The sequence below is a fragment of the Pseudophryne corroboree genome, unplaced genomic scaffold, assembly GCF_028390025.1.
Source record: "Pseudophryne corroboree isolate aPseCor3 unplaced genomic scaffold, aPseCor3.hap2 scaffold_1850, whole genome shotgun sequence".
Lineage (NCBI taxonomy): Eukaryota > Metazoa > Chordata > Amphibia > Anura > Myobatrachidae > Pseudophryne > Pseudophryne corroboree.
Genome location: NW_026968488.1, coordinates 17486 through 39657, shown reverse-complemented (window position 1 = coordinate 39657; position 22172 = coordinate 17486). Strand labels below are relative to the sequence as shown.

Genomic DNA, 22172 nt, shown 5'->3' with positions numbered 1-22172 from the left:
GCTCTAGCCCAACTCCTACTTACCTGCCAGGTGAGATACTATGATCATGAAGATGCTTCTCCCAGGGCAAGGCTCACCCATTGCACTCTGGGTGTGCTGCCCCTGCGATTTCCCCAAATGTGGGAAACTTGACTGCATAATTTGTGTTTCCCCTGGTCGGCTCTCATATAATTCAGATCTCTTTGTCTCAGGTCGCTCTCCAGCCTAGTTTGCTGTCTGTTTCCACTACTTTTTCTTGAGCCCCTCCCTTCTATACCCTTGTGCACTATCCTGACTTCTCCCGTCTGCTTACTTTGTGCCTTCCAACGCACAATGCAAACTACAGGTAGTGCTGCAGGGCCCACACCCTTTTACTTGCTTTACAGAGCAGCTCTGGAGCTGTTACAGTGCCCAGCTGCTGCAAGAAATCAGCTTGAATGCTCCAGGGGCTGGGGCATAGCCAACATGAGCCCCACACCGAAGGAGGGTGGAGGTGTTTAATGCGAACTAGGGGTCATCCAAGCGCCGCAAAAGGCCGCCATGCCCTGCACACCCCTTTATTCTTTTCATATGCAGACGAGGGTTGAAGCCAACTTTGACCCACTGCTTGGATGACATCACCATATTCAAATCCATCTGCTGCAGGCCTTCCCCCAGGAATGCTTGCACTAGTTGTTGCATTTGGTTTGTTGTTTGGGGGTGCTTCAGTATTAGGCAGCCTTCTGCCCTCCCATGTTCATCTGAAAATATGTGTTCTCCCTGCAGTTGTTGTCCCCAGATGAGAGTTCCCTTGTGCTGCCTCAGTTGAATCTCCTTTACTTGACAGAGATGTGCCTGAGCAGCGGCCCTCCCCAGCCCTATCCCAAATCATACTTATTTTGCATAGGAGATACCATGGTCATGAAGATTGTTCTCCCAGGGTTAGGTTCATTCATTGCATTCTGGGTATGCTGACCCCTGTGATTTCCCCAAATGTGGGAAACTCAACTGCATTATTTGTGGTAGTGGGGGACTGTGTTTGTGCTTTCCTCTGGTCAGCTCTGGTAAAAGTCAGATTTCTTTGTCTCAGATCTTCCTCTAGCCTTGTTCTTCTTTCGAGAGTTCCCTTGTGCTGCCTCAGTTGGATCTCCTTCACTTGACAGGGGGGTGCCCGAGCAGCGACCCTCCCCAGCTCTAGCCCAACTCCTACTTACCTGCCAGGTGAGATACTATGATCATGAAGATGCTTCTCCCGGGGCAAGGCTCACCCATTGCACTCTGGGTGTGCTGCCCCTGCGATTTCCCCAAATGTGGGAAACTTGACTGCATAATTTGTGTTTCCCCTGGTCGGCTCTCATATAATTCAGATCTCTTTGTCTCAGGTCTCTCTCCAGCCTAGTTTGCTGTCTGTTTCCACTTCTTTTTTCTTGAGCCCCTCCCTTCTATACCCTTGTGCACTATCCTGACTTCTCCCGTCTGCTTACTTTGTGCCTTCCAACGCACAATGCAAACTACAGGTAGTGCTGCAGGGCCCACACCCTTTTACTTGCTTTACAGAGCAGCTCTGGAGCTGTTACAGTGCCCAGCTGCTGCAAGAAATCAGCTTGAATGCTTCAGGGGCTGGGGCATAGCCAACATGAGCCCCACACCGAAGGAGGGTGGAGGTGTTTAATGCGAACTAGGGGTCATCCAAGCGCCGCAAAAGGCCGCCATGCCCTGCACACCCCTTTTTTCTTTTCATATGCAGACGAGGGTTGAAGCCAACTTTGACCCACTGCTTGGATGACATCACCATATGCAAATCCATCTGCTGCAGGCCTTCCCCCAGGAATGCTTGCACTAGTAGTTGCATTTGGTTTGTTGTTTGGGGGTGCTTCAGTTTTAGGCAGCCTTCTGCCCTCCCATGTTCATCTGAAAATATGTGTTCTCCCTGCAGTTGTTGTCCCCAGATGAGAGTTCCCTTGTGCTGCCTCAGTTGAATCTCTTTTACTTGACAGAGATGTGCCTGAGCAGCGGCCCTCCCCAGCCCTATCCCAAATCATACTTATTTTGCATAGGAGATACCATGGTCATGAAGATTGTTCTCCCAGGGTTAGGTTCATTCATTGCATTCTGGGTATGCTGACCCCTGTGATTTCCCCAAATGTGGGAAACTCAACTGCATTATTTGTGGTAGTGGGGGACTGTGTTTGTGCTTTCCTCTGGTCAGCTCTGGTAAAAGTCAGATTTCTTTGTCTCAGATCTTCCTCTAGCCTTGTTCTTCTTTCGAGAGTTCCCTTGTGCTGCCTCAGTTGGATCTCCTTCACTTGACAGGGGGGTGCCCGAGCAGCGACCCTCCCCAGCTCTAGCCCAACTCCTACTTACCTGCCAGGTGAGATACTATGATCATGAAGATGCTTCTCCCAGGGCAAGGCTCACCCATTGCACTCTGGGTGTGCTGCCCCTGCGATTTCCCCAAATGTGGGAAACTTGACTGCATAATTTGTGTTTCCCCTGGTTGGCTCTCATATAATTCAGATCTCTTTGTCTCAGGTCTCTCTCCAGCCTAGTTTGCTGTCTGTTTCCACTTCTTTTTTCTTGAGCCCCTCCCTTCTATACCCTTGTGCACTATCCTGACTTCTCCCGTCTGCTTACTTTGTGCCTTCCAACGCACAATGCAAACTACAGGTAGTGCTGCAGGGCCCACACCCTTTTACTTGCTTTACAGAGCAGTTCTGGAGCTGTTACAGTGCCCAGCTGCTGCAAGAAATCAGCTTGAATGCTTCAGGGGCTGGGGCATAGCCAACATGAGCCCCACACCGAAGGAGGGTGGAGGTGTTTAATGCGAACTAGGGGTCATCCAAGCGCCGCAAAAGGCCGCCATGCCCTGCACACCCCTTTATTCTTTTCATATGCAGACGAGGGTTGAAGCCAACTTTGACCCACTGCTTGGAGGACATCACCATATTCAAATCCATCTGCTGCAGGCCTTCCCCCAGGAATGCTTGCACTAGTTGTTGCATTTGGTTTGTTGTTTGGGGGTGCTTCAGTATTAGGCAGCCTTCTGCCCTCCCATGTTCATCTGAAAATATGTGTTCTCCCTGCAGTTGTTGTCCCCAGATGAGAGTTCCCTTGTGCTGCCTCAGTTGAATCTCCTTTACTTGACAGAGATGTGCCTGAGCAGCGGCCCTCCCCAGCCCTATCCCAAATCATACTTATTTTGCATAGGAGATACCATGGTCATGAAGATTGTTCTCCCAGGGTTAGGTTCATTCATTGCATTCTGGGTATGCTGACCCCTGTGATTTCCCCAAATGTGGGAAACTCAACTGCATTATTTGTGGTAGTGGGGGACTGTGTTTGTGCTTTCCTCTGGTCAGCTCTGGTAAAAGTCAGATTTCTTTGTCTCAGATCTTCCTCTAGCCTTGTTCTTCTTTCGAGAGTTCCCTTGTGCTGCCTCAGTTGGATCTCCTTCACTTGACAGGGGGGTGCCCGAGCAGCGACCCTCCCCAGCTCTAGCCCAACTCCTACTTACCTGCCAGGTGAGATACTATGATCATGAAGATGCTTCTCCCGGGGCAAGGCTCACCCATTGCACTCTGGGTGTGCTGCCCCTGCGATTTCCCCAAATGTGGGAAACTTGACTGCATAATTTGTGTTTCCCCTGGTCGGCTCTCATATAATTCAGATCTCTTTGTCTCAGGTCTCTCTCCAGCCTAGTTTGCTGTCTGTTTCCACTTCTTTTTTCTTGAGCCCCTCCCTTCTATACCCTTGTGCACTATCCTGACTTCTCCCGTCTGCTTACTTTGTGCCTTCCAACGCACAATGCAAACTACAGGTAGTGCTGCAGGGCCCACACCCTTTTACTTGCTTTACAGAGCAGCTCTGGAGCTGTTACAGTGCCCAGCTGCTGCAAGAAATCAGCTTGAATGCTTCAGGGGCTGGGGCATAGCCAACATGAGCCCCACACCGAAGGAGGGTGGAGGTGTTTAATGCGAACTAGGGGTCATCCAAGCGCCGCAAAAGGCCGCCATGCCCTGCACACCCCTTTTTTCTTTTCATATGCAGACGAGGGTTGAAGCCAACTTTGACCCACTGCTTGGATGACATCACCATATGCAAATCCATCTGCTGCAGGCCTTCCCCCAGGAATGCTTGCACTAGTAGTTGCATTTGGTTTGTTGTTTGGGGGTGCTTCAGTTTTAGGCAGCCTTCTGCCCTCCCATGTTCATCTGAAAATATGTGTTCTCCCTGCAGTTGTTGTCCCCAGATGAGAGTTCCCTTGTGCTGCCTCAGTTGAATCTCTTTTACTTGACAGAGATGTGCCTGAGCAGCGGCCCTCCCCAGCCCTATCCCAAATCATACTTATTTTGCATAGGAGATACCATGGTCATGAAGATTGTTCTCCCAGGGTTAGGTTCATTCATTGCATTCTGGGTATGCTGACCCCTGTGATTTCCCCAAATGTGGGAAACTCAACTGCATTATTTGTGGTAGTGGGGGACTGTGTTTGTGCTTTCCTCTGGTCAGCTCTGGTAAAAGTCAGATTTCTTTGTCTCAGATCTTCCTCTAGCCTTGTTCTTCTTTCGAGAGTTCCCTTGTGCTGCCTCAGTTGGATCTCCTTCACTTGACAGGGGGGTGCCCGAGCAGCGACCCTCCCCAGCTCTAGCCCAACTCCTACTTACCTGCCAGGTGAGATACTATGATCATGAAGATGCTTCTCCCAGGGCAAGGCTCACCCATTGCACTCTGGGTGTGCTGCCCCTGCGATTTCCCCAAATGTGGGAAACTTGACTGCATAATTTGTGTTTCCCCTGGTCGGCTCTCATATAATTCAGATCTCTTTGTCTCAGGTCGCTCTCCAGCCTAGTTTGCTGTCTGTTTCCACTACTTTTTCTTGAGCCCCTCCCTTCTATACCCTTGTGCACTATCCTGACTTCTCCCGTCTGCTTACTTTGTGCCTTCCAACGCACAATGCAAACTACAGGTAGTGCTGCAGGGCCCACACCCTTTTACTTGCTTTACAGAGCAGTTCTGGAGCTGTTACAGTGCCCAGCTGCTGCAAGAAATCAGCTTGAATGCTTCAGGGGCTGGGGCATAGCCAATATGAGCCCCACACCGAAGGAGGGTGGAGGTGTTTAATGCGAACTAGGGGTCATCCAAGCGCCGCAAAAGGCCGCCATGCCCTGCACACCCCTTTATTCTTTTCATATGCAGACGAGGGTTGAAGCCAACTTTGACCCACTGCTTGGAGGACATCACCATATTCAAATCCATCTGCTGCAGGCCTTCCCCCAGGAATGCTTGCACTAGTTGTTGCATTTGGTTTGTTGTTTGGGGGTGCTTCAGTATTAGGCAGCCTTCTGCCCTCCCATGTTCATCTGAAAATATGTGTTCTCCCTGCAGTTGTTGTCCCCAGATGAGAGTTCCCTTGTGCTGCCTCAGTTGAATCTCCTTTACTTGACAGAGATGTGCCTGAGCAGCGGCCCTCCCCAGCCCTATCCCAAATCATACTTATTTTGCATAGGAGATACCATGGTCATGAAGATTGTTCTCCCAGGGTTAGGTTCATTCATTGCATTCTGGGTATGCTGACCCCTGTGATTTCCCCAAATGTGGGAAACTCAGCTGCATTATTTGTGGTAGTGGGGGACTGTGTTTGTGCTTTCCTCTGGTCAGCTCGGGTAAAAGTCAGATTTCTTTGTCTCAGATCTTCCTCTAGCCTTGTTCTTCTTTCGAGAGTTCCCTTGTGCTGCCTCAGTTGGATCTCCTTCACTTTACAGGGGGGTACCCGAGCAGCGACCCTCCCCAGCTCTAGCCCAACTCCTACTTACCTGCCAGGTGAGATACTATGATCATGAAGGTGCTTCTCCCAGGGCAAGGCTCACCCATTGTACTCTGGGTGTGCTGCTCCTGCGATTTCCCCAAATGTGGGAAACTTGACTGCATTATTTGTGTTTCCCCTGGTCGGCTCTCGTATAATTCAGATCTCTTTGTCTCAGGTCTCTCTCCAGCCTAGTTTGCTGTCTGTTTCCACTTCTCTTTTCTTCAGCCGCTCCCTTCTATACCCTTGTGCACTATCCTGACTTCTCCTCCCGTCTGCTTACTTTGTGCCTTCCAATGCACAATGCAAACTACAGGTAGTGCTGCAGGGCCCACACCCTTTTACTTGCCTTACAGAGCAGCTCTGGAGCTGTTACAGTGCCCAGCTGCTGCAAGAAATCAGCTTGAATGCTTCAGGGGCTGGGGCATAGAATGAAAATTTAAAAGCCTCCTGTTAGTGCTTCATCTACACGGTATAGCCCTGAATTTTCCAATGCCTAGCTCTTTGCAAAAGAGAGATATTGGCAAGGAAAAGCTGTATTGTACCTTTGCATTTTTCTCCCAAACGAAGGACACTAGAATTAAAATTTTAAAGCCTCCTGTTAGTGCTTCATCTACACGTTATAGCCCTGAATTTTCCAATGCCTATCTCTTTGCAAAAGAGAGATATCGGCAAGGAAAAGTGTATTGTACTTTTGCATTTTTCTCCCAAACGAAAGACACTAGAATGAAAATTTTAAAGCCTCCTGTTAGTGCTTCATCTACACGTTATAGCCCTGCATTTTCCAATGCCTATCTCTTTGCAAAAGAGAGATATCGGCAAGGAAAAGCTGCATTGTACTTTTGCATTTTTCTCCCAAACGAAAGACACTAGAATGAAAATTTTAAAGCCTCCTGTTAGTGCTTCATCTACACGTTATAGCCCTGAATTTTCCAATGCCTATCTCTTTGCAAAAGAGAGATATCGGCAAGGAAAAGCTGTATTGTGCCTTTGCATTTTTCTCCCAAACGAAAGACACTAGAATGAAAATGTTAAAGCCTACTGTTAGTGCTTCATCTACACGTTATAGCCCTGAATTTTCCAATGCCTAGCTCTTTGCAAAAGAGAGATATCGGCAAGGAAAAGCTGTATTGTACCTTTGCATTTTTCTCCCAAACGAAAGACACTAGAATGAAAATTTTAAAGCCTCCTGTTAGTGCTTCATCTACACGTTATAGCCCTGAATTTTCCAATGCCTATCTCTTTGCAAAAGAGAGATATCGGCAAGGAAAAGCTGTATTGTACCTTTGCATTTTTCTCCCAAACGAAGGACAATAGAATGAAAATTTTAAAGCCTCCTATTAGTGCTTCATCTACACGTTATAGCCCTGAATTTTTCAATGCCTATCTCTTTGCAAAAGAGAGATATCGGCAAGGAAAAACTGTATTGTACCTTTGCATTTTTCTCCCAAACGAAAGACACTAGAATGAAGATTTAAAAGCCTCCTGTTAGTGCTTCATCTACACGGTATATCCCTGAATTTTCCAATGCCTAGCTCTTTGCAAAAGAGAGATATTGGCAAGGAAAAGCTGTATTGTACCTTTGCATTTTTCTCCCAAACGAAGGACACTAGAATGAAAATTTTAAAGCCTCCTGTTAGTGCTTCATCTACACGTTATAGCCCTGAATTTTCCAATGCCTATCTCTTTGCAAAAGAGAGATATCGGCAAGGAAAAACTGTATTGTACCTTTGCATTTTTCTCCCAAACGAAAGACACTAGAATGAAAATTTTAAAGCCTCCTGTTAGTGCTTCATCTACACGTTATAGCCCTGAATTTTCCAATGCCTATCTCTTTGCAAAAGAGAGATATCGGCAAGGAAATGCTGTATTGTACCTTTGCATTTTTCTCCCAAACGAAAGACACTAGAATGAAAATTTTAAAGCCTTCTGTTAGTGCTTCATCTACACGTTATAGCCCTGCATTTTCCAATGCCTATCTCTTTGCAAAAGAGAGATATCGGCAAGGAAAAGCTGCATTGTACTTTTGCATTTTTCTCCCAAACGAAAGACACTAGAATGAAAATTTTAAAGCCTCCTGTTAGTGCTTCATCTACACGTAATAGCCCTGAATTTTCCAATGCCTATCTCTTTGCAAAAGAGAGATATCGGCAAGGAAATGCTGTATTGTACCTTTGCATTTTTCTCCCAAACGAAAGACACTAGAATGAAAATTTTAAAGCCTCCTGTTAGTGCTTCATCTACACGTTATAGCCCTGCATTTTCCAATGCCTATCTCTTTGCAAAAGAGAGATATCGGCAAGGAAAAGCTGCATTGTACTTTTGCATTTTTCTCCCAAACGAAAGACACTAGAATGAAAATTTTAAAGCCTCCTGTTAGTGCTTCATCTACACGTTATAGCCCTGCATTTTCCAATGCCTATCTCTTTGCAAAAGAGAGATATCGGCAAGGAAAAGCTGCATTGTACTTTTGCATTTTTCTCCCAAACGAAAGACACTAGAATGAAAATTTTAAAGCCTCCTGTTAGTGCTTCATCTACACGTTTTAGCCCTGAATTTTCCAATGCCTATCTCTTTGCAAAAGAGAGATATCGGCAAGGAAAAGCTGTATTGTGCCTTTGCATTTTTCTCCCAAACGAAAGACACTAGAATGAAAATGTTAAAGCCTACTGTTAGTGCTTCATCTACACGTTATAGCCCTGAATTTTCCAATGCCTAGCTCTTTGCAAAAGAGAGATATCGGCAAGGAAAAGCTGTATTGTACCTTTGCATTTTTCTCCCAAACGAAAGACACTAGAATGAACATTTTAAAGCCTCCTGTTAGTGCTTCATCTACACGTTATAGCCCTGAATTTTCCAATGCCTATCTCTTTGCAAAAGAGAGATATCGGCAAGGAAAAGCTGTATTGTACCTTTGCATTTTTCTCCCAAACGAAGGACAATAGAATGAAAATTTTAAAGCCTCCTATTAGTGCTACATCTACACGTTATAGCCCTGAATTTTCCAATGCCTATCTCTTTGCAAAAGAGAGATATCGGCAAGGAAAAACTGTATTGTACCTTTGCATTTTTCTCCCAAACGAAAGACACTAGAATGAAAATTTTAAAGCCTCCTGTTAGTGCTTCATCTACACGTTATAGCCCTGAATTTTCCAATGCCTATCTCTTTGCAAAAGAGAGATATCGGCAAGGAAAAGCTGTATTGTACCTTTGCATTTTTCTCCCAAACGATGGACACTAGAATGAAGATTTAAAAGCCTCCTGTTAGTGCTTCATCTACACGGTATAGCCCTGAATTTTCCAATGCCTAGCTCTTTGCAAAAGAGAGATATTGGCAAGGAAAAGCTGTATTGTACCTTTGCATTTTTCTCCCAAACGAAGGACACTAGAATGAAAATTTTAAAGCCTCCTGTTAGTGCTTCATCTACACGTTATAGTCCTGAATTTTCCAATGCCTATCTCTTTGCAAAAGAGAGATATCGGCAAGGAAAAACTGTATTGTACCTTTGCATTTTTCTCCCAAACGAAAGACACTAGAATGAAAATTTTAAAGCCTCCTGTTAGTGCTTCATCTACACGTTATAGCCCTGAATTTTCCAATGCCTATCTCTTTGCAAAAGAGAGATATCGGCAAGGAAATGCTGTATTGTACCTTTGCATTTTTCTCCCAAACGAAAGACACTAGAATGAAAATTTTAAAGCCTTCTGTTAGTGCTTCATCTACACGTTATAGCCCTGCATTTTCCAATGCCTATCTCTTTGCAAAAGAGAGATATCGGCAAGGAAAAGCTGCATTGTACTTTTGCATTTTTCTCCCAAACGAAAGACACTAGAATGAAAATTTTAAAGCCTCCTGTTAGTGCTTCATCTACACGTAATAGCCCTGAATTTTCCAATGCCTATCTCTTTGCAAAAGAGAGATATCGGCAAGGAAATGCTGTATTGTACCTTTGCATTTTTCTCCCAAACGAAAGACACTAGAATGAAAATTTTAAAGCCTCCTGTTAGTGCTTCATCTACACGTTATAGCCCTGCATTTTCCAATGCCTATCTCTTTGCAAAAGAGAGATATCGGCAAGGAAAAGCTGCATTGTACTTTTGCATTTTTCTCCCAAACGAAAGACACTAGAATGAAAATTTTAAAGCCTCCTGTTAGTGCTTCATCTACACGTTATAGCCCTGAATTTTCCAATGCCTATCTCTTTGCAAAAGAGAGATATCGGCAAGGAAAAGCTGTATTGTACCTTTGCATTTTTCTCCCAAACGAAAGACACTAGAATGAAAATTTTAAAGCCTCCTGTTAGTGCTTCATCTACACGTTATAGCCCTTAATTTTCCAATGCCTAGCTCTTTGCAAAAGAGAGATATCGGCAAGGAAAAACTGTATTGTACCTTTGCATTTTTCTCCCAAACGAAAGACACTAGAATGAAAATTTTAAAGCCTCCTGTTAGTGCTTCATCTACACGTTATAGCCCTGAATTTTCCAATGCCTATCTCTTTGCAAAAGAGAGATATCGGCAAGGAAATGCTGTATTGTACCTTTGCATTTTTCTCCCAAACGAAAGACACTAGAATGAAAATTTTAAAGCCTCCTGTTAGTGCTTCATCTACACGTTATAGCCCTTAATTTTCCAATGCCTAGCTCTTTGCAAAAGAGAGATATCGGCAAGGAAAAACTGTATTGTACCTTTGCATTTTTCTCCCAAACGAAAGACACTAGAATGAAAATTTTAAAGCCTCCTGTTAGTGCTTCATCTACACGTTATAGCCCTGAATTTTCCAATGCCTATCTCTTTGCAAAAGAGAGATATCGGCAAGGAAATGCTGTATTGTACCTTTGCATTTTTCTCCCAAACGAAAGACACTAGAATGAAAATTTTAAAGCCTCCTGTTAGTGCTTCATCTACACGTTATAGCCCTGAATTTTCCAATGCCTATCTCTTTGCAAAAGAGAGATATCGGCAAGGAAAAGCTGTATTGTACCTTTGCATTTTTCTCCCAAACGATGGACACTAGAATGAAGATTTAAAAGCCTCCTGTTAGTGCTTCATCTACACGGTATAGCCCTGAATTTTCCAATGCCTAGCTCTTTGCAAAAGAGAGATATTGGCAAGGAAAAGCTGTATTGTACCTTTGCATTTTTCTCCCAAACGAAGGACACTAGAATGAAAATTTTAAAGCCTCCTGTTAGTGCTTCATCTACACGTTATAGCCCTGAATTTTCCAATGCCTATCTCTTTGCAAAAGAGAGATATCGGCAAGGAAAAACTGTATTGTACCTTTGCATTTTTCTCCCAAACGAAAGACACTAGAATGAAAATTTTAAAGCCTCCTGTTAGTGCTTCATCTACACGTTATAGCCCTGAATTTTCCAATGCCTATCTCTTTGCAAAAGAGAGATATCGGCAAGGAAATGCTGTATTGTACCTTTGCATTTTTCTCCCAAACGAAAGACACTAGAATGAAAATTTTAAAGCCTTCTGTTAGTGCTTCATCTACACGTTATAGCCCTGCATTTTCCAATGCCTATCTCTTTGCAAAAGAGAGATATCGGCAAGGAAAAGCTGCATTGTACTTTTGCATTTTTCTCCCAAACGAAAGACACTAGAATGAAAATTTTAAAGCCTCCTGTTAGTGCTTCATCTACACGTAATAGCCCTGAATTTTCCAATGCCTATCTCTTTGCAAAAGAGAGATATCGGCAAGGAAATGCTGTATTGTACCTTTGCATTTTTCTCCCAAACGAAAGACACTAGAATGAAAATTTTAAAGCCTCCTGTTAGTGCTTCATCTACACGTTATAGCCCTGCATTTTCCAATGCCTATCTCTTTGCAAAAGAGAGATATCGGCAAGGAAAAGCTGCATTGTACTTTTGCATTTTTCTCCCAAACGAAAGACACTAGAATGAAAATTTTAAAGCCTCCTGTTAGTGCTTCATCTACACGTTATAGCCCTGCATTTTCCAATGCCTATCTCTTTGCAAAAGAGAGATATCGGCAAGGAAAAGCTGCATTGTACTTTTGCATTTTTCTCCCAAACGAAAGACACTAGAATGAAAATTTTAAAGCCTCCTGTTAGTGCTTCATCTACACGTTATAGCCCTGAATTTTCCAATGCCTATCTCTTTGCAAAAGAGAGATATCGGCAAGGAAAAGCTGTATTGTACCTTTGCATTTTTCTCCCAAACGAAAGACACTAGAATGAAAATTTTAAAGCCTCCTGTTAGTGCTTCATCTACACGTTATAGCCCTTAATTTTCCAATGCCTAGCTCTTTGCAAAAGAGAGATATCGGCAAGGAAAAACTGTATTGTACCTTTGCATTTTTCTCCCAAACGAAAGACACTAGAATGAAAATTTTAAAGCCTCCTGTTAGTGCTTCATCTACACGTTACAGCCCTGAATTTTCCAATGCCTATCTCTTTGCAAAAGAGAGATATCGGCAAGGAAATGCTGTATTGTACCTTTGCATTTTTCTCCCAAACGAAAGACACTAGAATGAAAATTTTAAAGCCTCCTGTTAGTGCTTCATCTACACGTTATAGCCCTGAATTTTCCAATGCCTATCTCTTTGCAAAAGAGAGATATCGGCAAGGAAAAGCTGTATTGTACCTTTGCATTTTTCTCCCAAACGATGGACACTAGAATGAAGATTTAAAAGCCTCCTGTTAGTGCTTCATCTACACGGTATAGCCCTGAATTTTCCAATGCCTAGCTCTTTGCAAAAGAGAGATATTGGCAAGGAAAAGCTGTATTGTACCTTTGCATTTTTCTCCCAAACGAAGGACACTAGAATGAAAATTTTAAAGCCTCCTGTTAGTGCTTCATCTACACGTTATAGCCCTGAATTTTCCAATGCCTATCTCTTTGCAAAAGAGAGATATCGGCAAGGAAAAACTGTATTGTACCTTTGCATTTTTCTCCCAAACGAAAGACACTAGAATGAAAATTTTAAAGCCTCCTGTTAGTGCTTCATCTACACGTTATAGCCCTGAATTTTCCAATGCCTATCTCTTTGCAAAAGAGAGATATCGGCAAGGAAATGCTGTATTGTACCTTTGCATTTTTCTCCCAAACGAAAGACACTAGAATGAAAATTTTAAAGCCTTCTGTTAGTGCTTCATCTACACGTTATAGCCCTGCATTTTCCAATGCCTATCTCTTTGCAAAAGAGAGATATCGGCAAGGAAAAGCTGCATTGTACTTTTGCATTTTTCTCCCAAACGAAAGACACTAGAATGAAAATTTTAAAGCCTCCTGTTAGTGCTTCATCTACACGTAATAGCCCTGAATTTTCCAATGCCTATCTCTTTGCAAAAGAGAGATATCGGCAAGGAAATGCTGTATTGTACCTTTGCATTTTTCTCCCAAACGAAAGACACTAGAATGAAAATTTTAAAGCCTCCTGTTAGTGCTTCATCTACACGTTATAGCCCTGCATTTTCCAATGCCTATCTCTTTGCAAAAGAGAGATATCGGCAAGGAAAAGCTGCATTGTACTTTTGCATTTTTCTCCCAAACGAAAGACACTAGAATGAAAATTTTAAAGCCTCCTGTTAGTGCTTCATCTACACGTTATAGCCCTGCATTTTCCAATGCCTATCTCTTTGCAAAAGAGAGATATCGGCAAGGAAAAGCTGCATTGTACTTTTGCATTTTTCTCCCAAACGAAAGACACTAGAATGAAAATTTTAAAGCCTCCTGTTAGTGCTTCATCTACACGTTATAGCCCTGAAATTTCCAATGCCTATCTCTTTGCAAAAGAGAGATATCGGCAAGGAAAAGCTGTATTGTACCTTTGCATTTTTCTCCCAAACGAAAGACACTAGAATGAAAATGTTAAAGCCTACTGTTAGTGCTTCATCTACACGTTATAGCCCTGAATTTTCCAATGCCTAGCTCTTTGCAAAAGAGAGATATCGGCAAGGAAAAGCTGTATTGTACCTTTGCATTTTTCTCCCAAACGAAGGACACTAGAATGAAAATTTTAAAGCCTCCTATTAGTGCTTCATCTACACGTTATAGCCCTGAATTTTCCAATGCCTATCTCTTTGCAAAAGAGAGATATCGGCAAGGAAAAACTGTATTGTACCTTTGCATTTTTCTCCCAAACGAAAGACACTAGAATGAAAATTTTAAAGCCTACTGTTAGTGCTTCATCTACACGTTATAGCCCTGAATTTTCCAATGCCTAGCTCTTTGCAAAAGAGAGATATCGGCAAGGAAAAGCTGTATTGTACCTTTGCATTTTTCTCCCAAACGAAAGACACTAGAATGAAAATTTTAAAGCCTCCTGTTAGTGCTTCATCTACACGTTATAGCCCTGAATTTTCCAATGCCTATCTCTTTGCAAAAGAGAGATATCGGCAAGGAAAAGCTGTATTGTACCTTTGCATTTTTCTCCCAAACGAAGGACACTAGAATGAAAATTTTAAAGCCTCCTATTAGTGCTTCATCTACACGTTATAGCCCTGAATTTTCCAATGCCTATCTCTTTGCAAAAGAGAGATATCGGCAAGGAAAAGTGTATTGTACTTTTGCATTTTTCTCCCAAACGAAAGACACTAGAATGAAAATTTTAAAGCCTCCTGTTACTGCTTCATCTACACGTTATAGCCCTGCATTTTCCAATGCCTATCTCTTTGCAAAAGAGAGATATCGGCAAGGAAAAGCTGCATTGTACTTTTGCATTTTTCTCCCAAACGAAAGACACTAGAATGAAAATTTTAAAGCCTCCTGTTAGTGCTTCATCTACACGTAATAGCCCTGAATTTTCCAATGCCTATCTCTTTGCAAAAGAGAGATATCGGCAAGGAAATGCTGTATTGTACCTTTGCATTTTTCTCCCAAACGAAAGACACTAGAATGAAAATTTTAAAGCCTCCTGTTAGTGCTTCATCTACACGTTATAGCCCTGCATTTTCCAATGCCTATCTCTTTGCAAAAGAGAGATATCGGCAAGGAAAAGCAGCATTGTACTTTTGCATTTTTCTCCCAAACGAAAGACACTAGAATGAAAATTTTAAAGCCTCCTGTTCATCTACACGTTATAGCCCTGCATTTTCCAATGCCTATCTCTTTGCAAAAGAGAGATATCGGCAAGGAAAAGCTGCATTGTACTTTTGCATTTTTCTCCCAAACGAAAGACACTAGAATGAAAATTTTAAAGCCTCCTGTTAGTGCTTCATCTACACGTTATAGCCCTGAATTTTCCAATGCCTATCTCTTTGCAAAAGAGAGATATCGGCAAGGAAACGCTGTATTGTACCTTTGCATTTTTCTCCCAAACGAAAGACACTAGAATGAAAATTTTAAAGCCTCCTGTTAGTGCTTCATCTACACGTTATAGCCCTTAATTTTCCAATGCCTAGCTCTTTGCAAAAGAGAGATATCGGCAAGGAAAAACTGTATTGTACCTTTGCATTTTTCTCCCAAACGAAAGACACTAGAATGAAAATTTTAAAGCCTCCTGTTAGTGCTTCATCTACACGTTATAGCCCTGAATTTTCCAATGCCTATCTCTTTGCAAAAGAGAGATATCGGCAAGGAAATGCTGTATTGTACCTTTGCATTTTTCTCCCAAACGAAAGACACTAGAATGAAAATTTTAAAGCCTCCTGTTAGTGCTTCATCTACACGTTATAGCCCTGAATTTTCCAATGCCTATCTCTTTGCAAAAGAGAGATATCGGCAAGGAAAAGCTGTATTGTACCTTTGCATTTTTCTCCCAAACGATGGACACTAGAATGAAGATTTAAAAGCCTCCTGTTAGTGCTTCATCTACACGGTATAGCCCTGAATTTTCCAATGCCTAGCTCTTTGCAAAAGAGAGATATTGGCAAGGAAAAGCTGTATTGTACCTTTGCATTTTTCTCCCAAACGAAGGACACTAGAATGAAAATTTTAAAGCCTCCTGTTAGTGCTTCATCTACACGTTATAGCCCTGAATTTTCCAATGCCTATCTCTTTGCAAAAGAGAGATATCGGCAAGGAAAAACTGTATTGTACCTTTGCATTTTTCTCCCAAACGAAAGACACTAGAATGAAAATTTTAAAGCCTCCTGTTAGTGCTTCATCTACACGTTATAGCCCTGAATTTTCCAATGCCTATCTCTTTGCAAAAGAGAGATATCGGCAAGGAAATGCTGTATTGTACCTTTGCATTTTTCTCCCAAACGAAAGACACTAGAATGAAAATTTTAAAGCCTTCTGTTAGTGCTTCATCTACACGTTATAGCCCTGCATTTTCCAATGCCTATCTCTTTGCAAAAGAGAGATATCGGCAAGGAAAAGCTGCATTGTACTTTTGCATTTTTCTCCCAAACGAAAGACACTAGAATGAAAATTTTAAAGCCTCCTGTTAGTGCTTCATCTACACGTAATAGCCCTGAATTTTCCAATGCCTATCTCTTTGCAAAAGAGAGATATCGGCAAGGAAATGCTGTATTGTACCTTTGCATTTTTCTCCCAAACGAAAGACACTAGAATGAAAATTTTAAAGCCTCCTGTTAGTGCTTCATCTACACGTTATAGCCCTGCATTTTCCAATGCCTATCTCTTTGCAAAAGAGAGATATCGGCAAGGAAAAGCTGCATTGTACTTTTGCATTTTTCTCCCAAACGAAAGACACTAGAATGAAAATTTTAAAGCCTCCTGTTAGTGCTTCATCTACACGTTATAGCCCTGCATTTTCCAATGCCTATCTCTTTGCAAAAGAGAGATATCGGCAAGGAAAAGCTGCATTGTACTTTTGCATTTTTCTCCCAAACGAAAGACACTAGAATGAAAATTTTAAAGCCTCCTGTTAGTGCTTCATCTACACGTTATAGCCCTGAAATTTCCAATGCCTATCTCTTTGCAAAAGAGAGATATCGGCAAGGAAAAGCTGTATTGTACCTTTGCATTTTTCTCCCAAACGAAAGACACTAGAATGAAAATGTTAAAGCCTACTGTTAGTGCTTCATCTACACGTTATAGCCCTGAATTTTCCAATGCCTAGCTCTTTGCAAAAGAGAGATATCGGCAAGGAAAAGCTGTATTGTACCTTTGCATTTTTCTCCCAAACGAAGGACACTAGAATGAAAATTTTAAAGCCTCCTATTAGTGCTTCATCTACACGTTATAGCCCTGAATTTTCCAATGCCTATCTCTTTGCAAAAGAGAGATATCGGCAAGGAAAAACTGTATTGTACCTTTGCATTTTTCTCCCAAACGAAAGACACTAGAATGAAAATTTTAAAGCCTACTGTTAGTGCTTCATCTACACGTTATAGCCCTGAATTTTCCAATGCCTAGCTCTTTGCAAAAGAGAGATATCGGCAAGGAAAAGCTGTATTGTACCTTTGCATTTTTCTCCCAAACGAAAGACACTAGAATGAAAATTTTAAAGCCTCCTGTTAGTGCTTCATCTACACGTTATAGCCCTGAATTTTCCAATGCCTATCTCTTTGCAAAAGAGAGATATCGGCAAGGAAAAGCTGTATTGTACCTTTGCATTTTTCTCCCAAACGAAGGACACTAGAATGAAAATTTTAAAGCCTCCTATTAGTGCTTCATCTACACGTTATAGCCCTGAATTTTCCAATGCCTATCTCTTTGCAAAAGAGAGATATCGGCAAGGAAAAGTGTATTGTACTTTTGCATTTTTCTCCCAAACGAAAGACACTAGAATGAAAATTTTAAAGCCTCCTGTTACTGCTTCATCTACACGTTATAGCCCTGAATTTTCCAATGCCTATCTCTTTGCAAAAGAGAGATATCGGCAAGGAAAAGCTGCATTGTACTTTTGCATTTTTCTCCCAAACGAAAGACACTAGAATGAAAATTTTAAAGCCTCCTGTTAGTGCTTCATCTACACGTTATAGCCCTGAAATTTCCAATGCCTATCTCTTTGCAAAAGAGAGATATCGGCAAGGAAAAGCTGTATTGTACCTTTGCATTTTTCTCCCAAACGAAAGACACTAGAATGAAAATGTTAAAGCCTACTGTTAGTGCTTCATCTACACGTTATAGCCCTGAATTTTCCAATGCCTAGCTCTTTGCAAAAGAGAGATATCGGCAAGGAAAAGCTGTATTGTACCTTTGCATTTTTCTCCCAAACGAAGGACACTAGAATGAAAATTTTAAAGCCTCCTATTAGTGCTTCATCTACACGTTATAGCCCTGAATTTTCCAATGCCTATCTCTTTGCAAAAGAGAGATATCGGCAAGGAAAAACTGTATTGTACCTTTGCATTTTTCTCCCAAACGAAAGACACTAGAATGAAAATGTTAAAGCCTACTGTTAGTGCTTCATCTACACGTTATAGCCCTGAATTTTCCAATGCCTAGCTCTTTGCAAAAGAGAGATATCGGCAAGGAAAAGCTGTATTGTACCTTTGCATTTTTCTCCCAAACGAAAGACACTAGAATGAAAATTTTAAAGCCTCCTGTTAGTGCTTCATCTACACGTTATAGCCCTGAATTTTCCAATGCCTATCTCTTTGCAAAAGAGAGATATCGGCAAGGAAAAGCTGTATTGTACCTTTGCATTTTTCTCCCAAACGAAGGACACTAGAATGAAAATTTTAAAGCCTCCTATTAGTGCTTCATCTACACGTTATAGCCCTGAATTTTCCAATGCCTATCTCTTTGCAAAAGAGAGATATCGGCAAGGAAAAGTGTATTGTACTTTTGCATTTTTCTCCCAAACGAAAGACACTAGAATGAAAATTTTAAAGCCTCCTGTTACTGCTTCATCTACACGTTATAGCCCTGAATTTTCCAATGCCTATCTCTTTGCAAAAGAGAGATATCGGCAAGGAAAAGCTGTATTGTACCTTTGCATTTTTCTCCCAAACGAAGGACACTAGAATGAAAATTTTAAAGCCTCCTGTTAGTGCTTCATCTACACGTTATAGCCCTGAATTTTCCAATGCCTATCTCTTTGCAAAAGAGAGATATCGGCAAGGAAATGCTGTATTGTACCTTTGCATTTTTCTCCCAAACGAAAGACACTAGAATGAAAATTTTAAAGCCTCCTGTTAGTGCTTCATCTACACGTTATAGCCCTGCATTTTCCAATGCCTAGCTCTTTGCAAAAGAGAGATATCGGCAAGGAAAAGCTGTATTGTACCTTTGCATTTTTCTCCCAAACGAAAGACACTAGAATGAAAATTTTAAAGCCTCCTGTTAGTGCTTCATCTACACGTTATAGCCCTGAATTTTCCAATGCCTATCTCTTTGCAAAAGAGAGATATCGGCAAGGAAAAGCTGTATTGTACCTTTGCATTTTTCTCCCAAACGAAGGACACTAGAATGAAAATTTTAAAGCCTCCTATTAGTGCTTCATCTACACGTTATAGCCCTGAATTTTCCAATGCCTATCTCTTTGCAAAAGAGAGATATCGGCAAGGAAAAGTGTATTGTACTTTTGCATTTTTCTCCCAAACGAAAGACACTAGAATGAAAATTTTAAAGCCTCCTGTTACTGCTTCATCTACACGTTATAGCCCTGAATTTTCCAATGCCTATCTCTTTGCAAAAGAGAGATATCGGCAAGGAAAAGCTGCATTGTACTTTTGCATTTTTCTCCCAAACGAAAGACACTAGAATGAAAATTTTAAAGCCTCCTGTTAGTGCTTCATCTACACGTTATAGCCCTGAAATTTCCAATGCCTATCTCTTTGCAAAAGAGAGATATCGGCAAGGAAAAGCTGTATTGTACCTTTGCATTTTTCTCCCAAACGAAAGACACTAGAATGAAAATGTTAAAGCCTACTGTTAGTGCTTCATCTACACGTTATAGCCCTGAATTTTCCAATGCCTAGCTCTTTGCAAAAGAGAGATATCGGCAAGGAAAAGCTGTATTGTACCTTTGCATTTTTCTCCCAAACGAAGGACACTAGAATGAAAATTTTAAAGCCTCCTACTAGTGCTTCATCTACACGTTATAGCCCTGAATTTTCCAATGCCTATCTCTTTGCAAAAGAGAGATATCGGCAAGGAAAAACTGTATTGTACCTTTGCATTTTTCTCCCAAACGAAAGACACTAGAATGAAAATGTTAAAGCCTACTGTTAGTGCTTCATCTACACGTTATAGCCCTGAATTTTCCAATGCCTAGCTCTTTGCAAAAGAGAGATATCGGCAAGGAAAAGCTGTATTGTACCTTTGCATTTTTCTCCCAAACGAAAGACACTAGAATGAAAATTTTAAAGCCTCCTGTTAGTGCTTCATCTACACGTTATAGCCCTGAATTTTCCAATGCCTATCTCTTTGCAAAAGAGAGATATCGGCAAGGAAAAGCTGTATTGTACCTTTGCATTTTTCTCCCAAACGAAGGACACTAGAATGAAAATTTTAAAGCCTCCTATTAGTGCTTCATCTACACGTTATAGCCCTGAATTTTCCAATGCCTATCTCTTTGCAAAAGAGAGATATCGGCAAGGAAAAGTGTATTGTACTTTTGCATTTTTCTCCCAAACGAAAGACACTAGAATGAAAATTTTAAAGCCTCCTGTTACTGCTTCATCTACACGTTATAGCCCTGAATTTTCCAATGCCTATCTCTTTGCAAAAGAGAGATATCGGCAAGGAAAAGCTGTATTGTACCTTTGCATTTTTCTCCCAAACGAAGGACACTAGAATGAAAATTTTAAAGCCTCCTGTTAGTGCTTCATCTACACGTTATAGCCCTGAATTTTCCAATGCCTATCTCTTTGCAAAAGAGAGATATCGGCAAGGAAATGCTGTATTGTACCTTTGCATTTTTCTCCCAAACGAAAGACACTAGAATGAAAATTTTAAAGCCTCCTGTTAGTGCTTCATCTACACGTTATAGCCCTGCATTTTCCAATGCCTATCTCTTTGCAAAAGAGAGATATCGGCAAGGAAAAGCTGCATTGTACTTTTGCATTTTTCTCCCAAACGAAAGACACTAGAATGAAAATTTTAAAGCCTCCTGTTAGTGCTTCATCTACACGTAATAGCCCTGAATTTTCCAATGCCTATCTCTTTGCAAAAGAGAGATATCGGCAAGGAAATGCTGTATTGTACCTTTGCATTTTTCTCCCAAACGAAAGACACTAGAATGAAAATTTTAAAGCCTCCTGTTAGTGCTTCATCTACACGTTATAGCCCTGCATTTTCCAATGCCTATCTCTTTGCAAAAGAGAGATATCGGCAAGGAAAAGCTGCATTGTACTTTTGCATTTTTCTCCCAAACGAAAGACACTAGAATGAAAATTTTAAAGCCTCCTGTTAGTGCTTCATCTACACGTTATAGCCCTGAATTTTCCAATGCCTATCTCTTTGCAAAAGAGAGATATCGGCAAGGAAATGCTGTATTGTACCTTTGCATTTTTCTCCCAAACGAAAGACACTAAAATGAAAATTTTAAAGCCTCCTGTTAGTGCTTCATCTACACGTTATAACCCTGAATTTTCCAATGCCTAGCTCTTTGCAAAAGAGAGATATCGGCAAGGAAAAGCTGTATTGTACCTTTGCATTTTTCTCCCAAACGAAAGACACTAGAATGAAACTTTTAAAGCCTCCTGTTAGTGCTTCATCTACACGTTATAGCCCTGAATTTTTCAATGCCTATCTCTTTGCAAAAGAGAGATATCGGCAAGGAAAAGCTGTATTGTACCTTTGCATTTTTCTCCCAAACGAAGGACACTAGAATGAAAATTTTAAAGCCTCCTATTAGTGCTTCATCTACACGTTATAGCCCTGAATTTTCCAATGCCTATCTCTTTGCAAAAGACAGATATCGGCAAGGAAAAGTGTAATGTACTTTTGCATTTTTCTCCCAAACGAAAGACACTAGAATGAAAATTTTAAAGCCTCCTGATAGTGCTTCATCTACACGTTATAGCCCTGCATTTTCCAATGCCTATCTCTTTGCAAAAGAGAGATATCGGCAAGGAAAAGCTGCATTGTACTTTTGCATTTTTCTCCCAAACGAAAGACACTAGAATGAAAATTTTAAAGCCTCCTGTTAGTGCTTCATCTACACGTTATAGCCCTGAAATTTCCAATGCCTATCTCTTTGCAAAAGAGAGATATCGGCAAGGAAAAGCTGTATTGTACCTTTGCATTTTTCTCCCAAACGAAAGACACTAGAATGAAAATGTTAAAGCCCACTGTTAGTGCTTCATCTACACGTTATAGCCCTGAATTTTCCAATGCCTATCTCTTTGCAAAAGAGAGATATCGGCAAGGAAAAGCTGTATTGTACCTTTGCATTTTTCTCCCAAACGAAGGACACTAGAATGAAAAATTTAAAGCCTCCTGTTAGTGCTTCATCTACACGTTATAGCCCTGAATTTTCCAATGCCTATCTCTTTGCAAAAGAGAGATATCGGCAAGGAAAAGCTGTATTGTACCTTTGCATTTTTCTCCCAAACGAAAGACACTAGAATGAACATTT

At 41.4% G+C, this 22172-nt stretch overlaps 6 non-coding genes and 5 pseudogenes across 6 annotated transcripts; all 11 read left to right on the top strand.

Annotated features, from left to right (window-relative positions):
• Positions 1-15: 15 nt before the first annotated feature.
• Positions 16-157, top strand: LOC135003276 (U1 spliceosomal RNA; annotated as a pseudogene).
• Positions 158-848: 691 nt separating this feature from the next.
• LOC135003249 (U1 spliceosomal RNA) lies at positions 849-1012 on the top strand. Its single transcript, XR_010204300.1, has one exon. It is a non-coding gene; the product is annotated as a U1 spliceosomal RNA (small nuclear RNA).
• Positions 1013-1164: 152 nt separating this feature from the next.
• On the top strand, positions 1165-1306 carry LOC135003283 (U1 spliceosomal RNA; annotated as a pseudogene).
• A 692-nt stretch (positions 1307-1998) lies between these two features.
• Positions 1999-2162, top strand: LOC135003248 (U1 spliceosomal RNA). The gene has a single exon (XR_010204299.1). It is a non-coding gene; the product is annotated as a U1 spliceosomal RNA (small nuclear RNA).
• Positions 2163-2314: 152 nt separating this feature from the next.
• Positions 2315-2456, top strand: LOC135003279 (U1 spliceosomal RNA; annotated as a pseudogene).
• A 692-nt stretch (positions 2457-3148) lies between these two features.
• On the top strand, positions 3149-3312 carry LOC135003247 (U1 spliceosomal RNA). Its single transcript, XR_010204298.1, has one exon. It is a non-coding gene; the product is annotated as a U1 spliceosomal RNA (small nuclear RNA).
• A 152-nt stretch (positions 3313-3464) lies between these two features.
• LOC135003282 (U1 spliceosomal RNA) lies at positions 3465-3606 on the top strand (annotated as a pseudogene).
• Positions 3607-4298: 692 nt separating this feature from the next.
• Positions 4299-4462, top strand: LOC135003246 (U1 spliceosomal RNA). Its single transcript, XR_010204297.1, has one exon. It is a non-coding gene; the product is annotated as a U1 spliceosomal RNA (small nuclear RNA).
• Positions 4463-4614: 152 nt separating this feature from the next.
• On the top strand, positions 4615-4756 carry LOC135003275 (U1 spliceosomal RNA; annotated as a pseudogene).
• Positions 4757-5447: 691 nt separating this feature from the next.
• On the top strand, positions 5448-5611 carry LOC135003251 (U1 spliceosomal RNA). Its single transcript, XR_010204302.1, has one exon. It is a non-coding gene; the product is annotated as a U1 spliceosomal RNA (small nuclear RNA).
• Positions 5612-5763: 152 nt separating this feature from the next.
• LOC135003286 (U1 spliceosomal RNA) lies at positions 5764-5926 on the top strand. Its single transcript, XR_010204321.1, has one exon. It is a non-coding gene; the product is annotated as a U1 spliceosomal RNA (small nuclear RNA).
• Positions 5927-22172: the final 16246 nt, after the last annotated feature.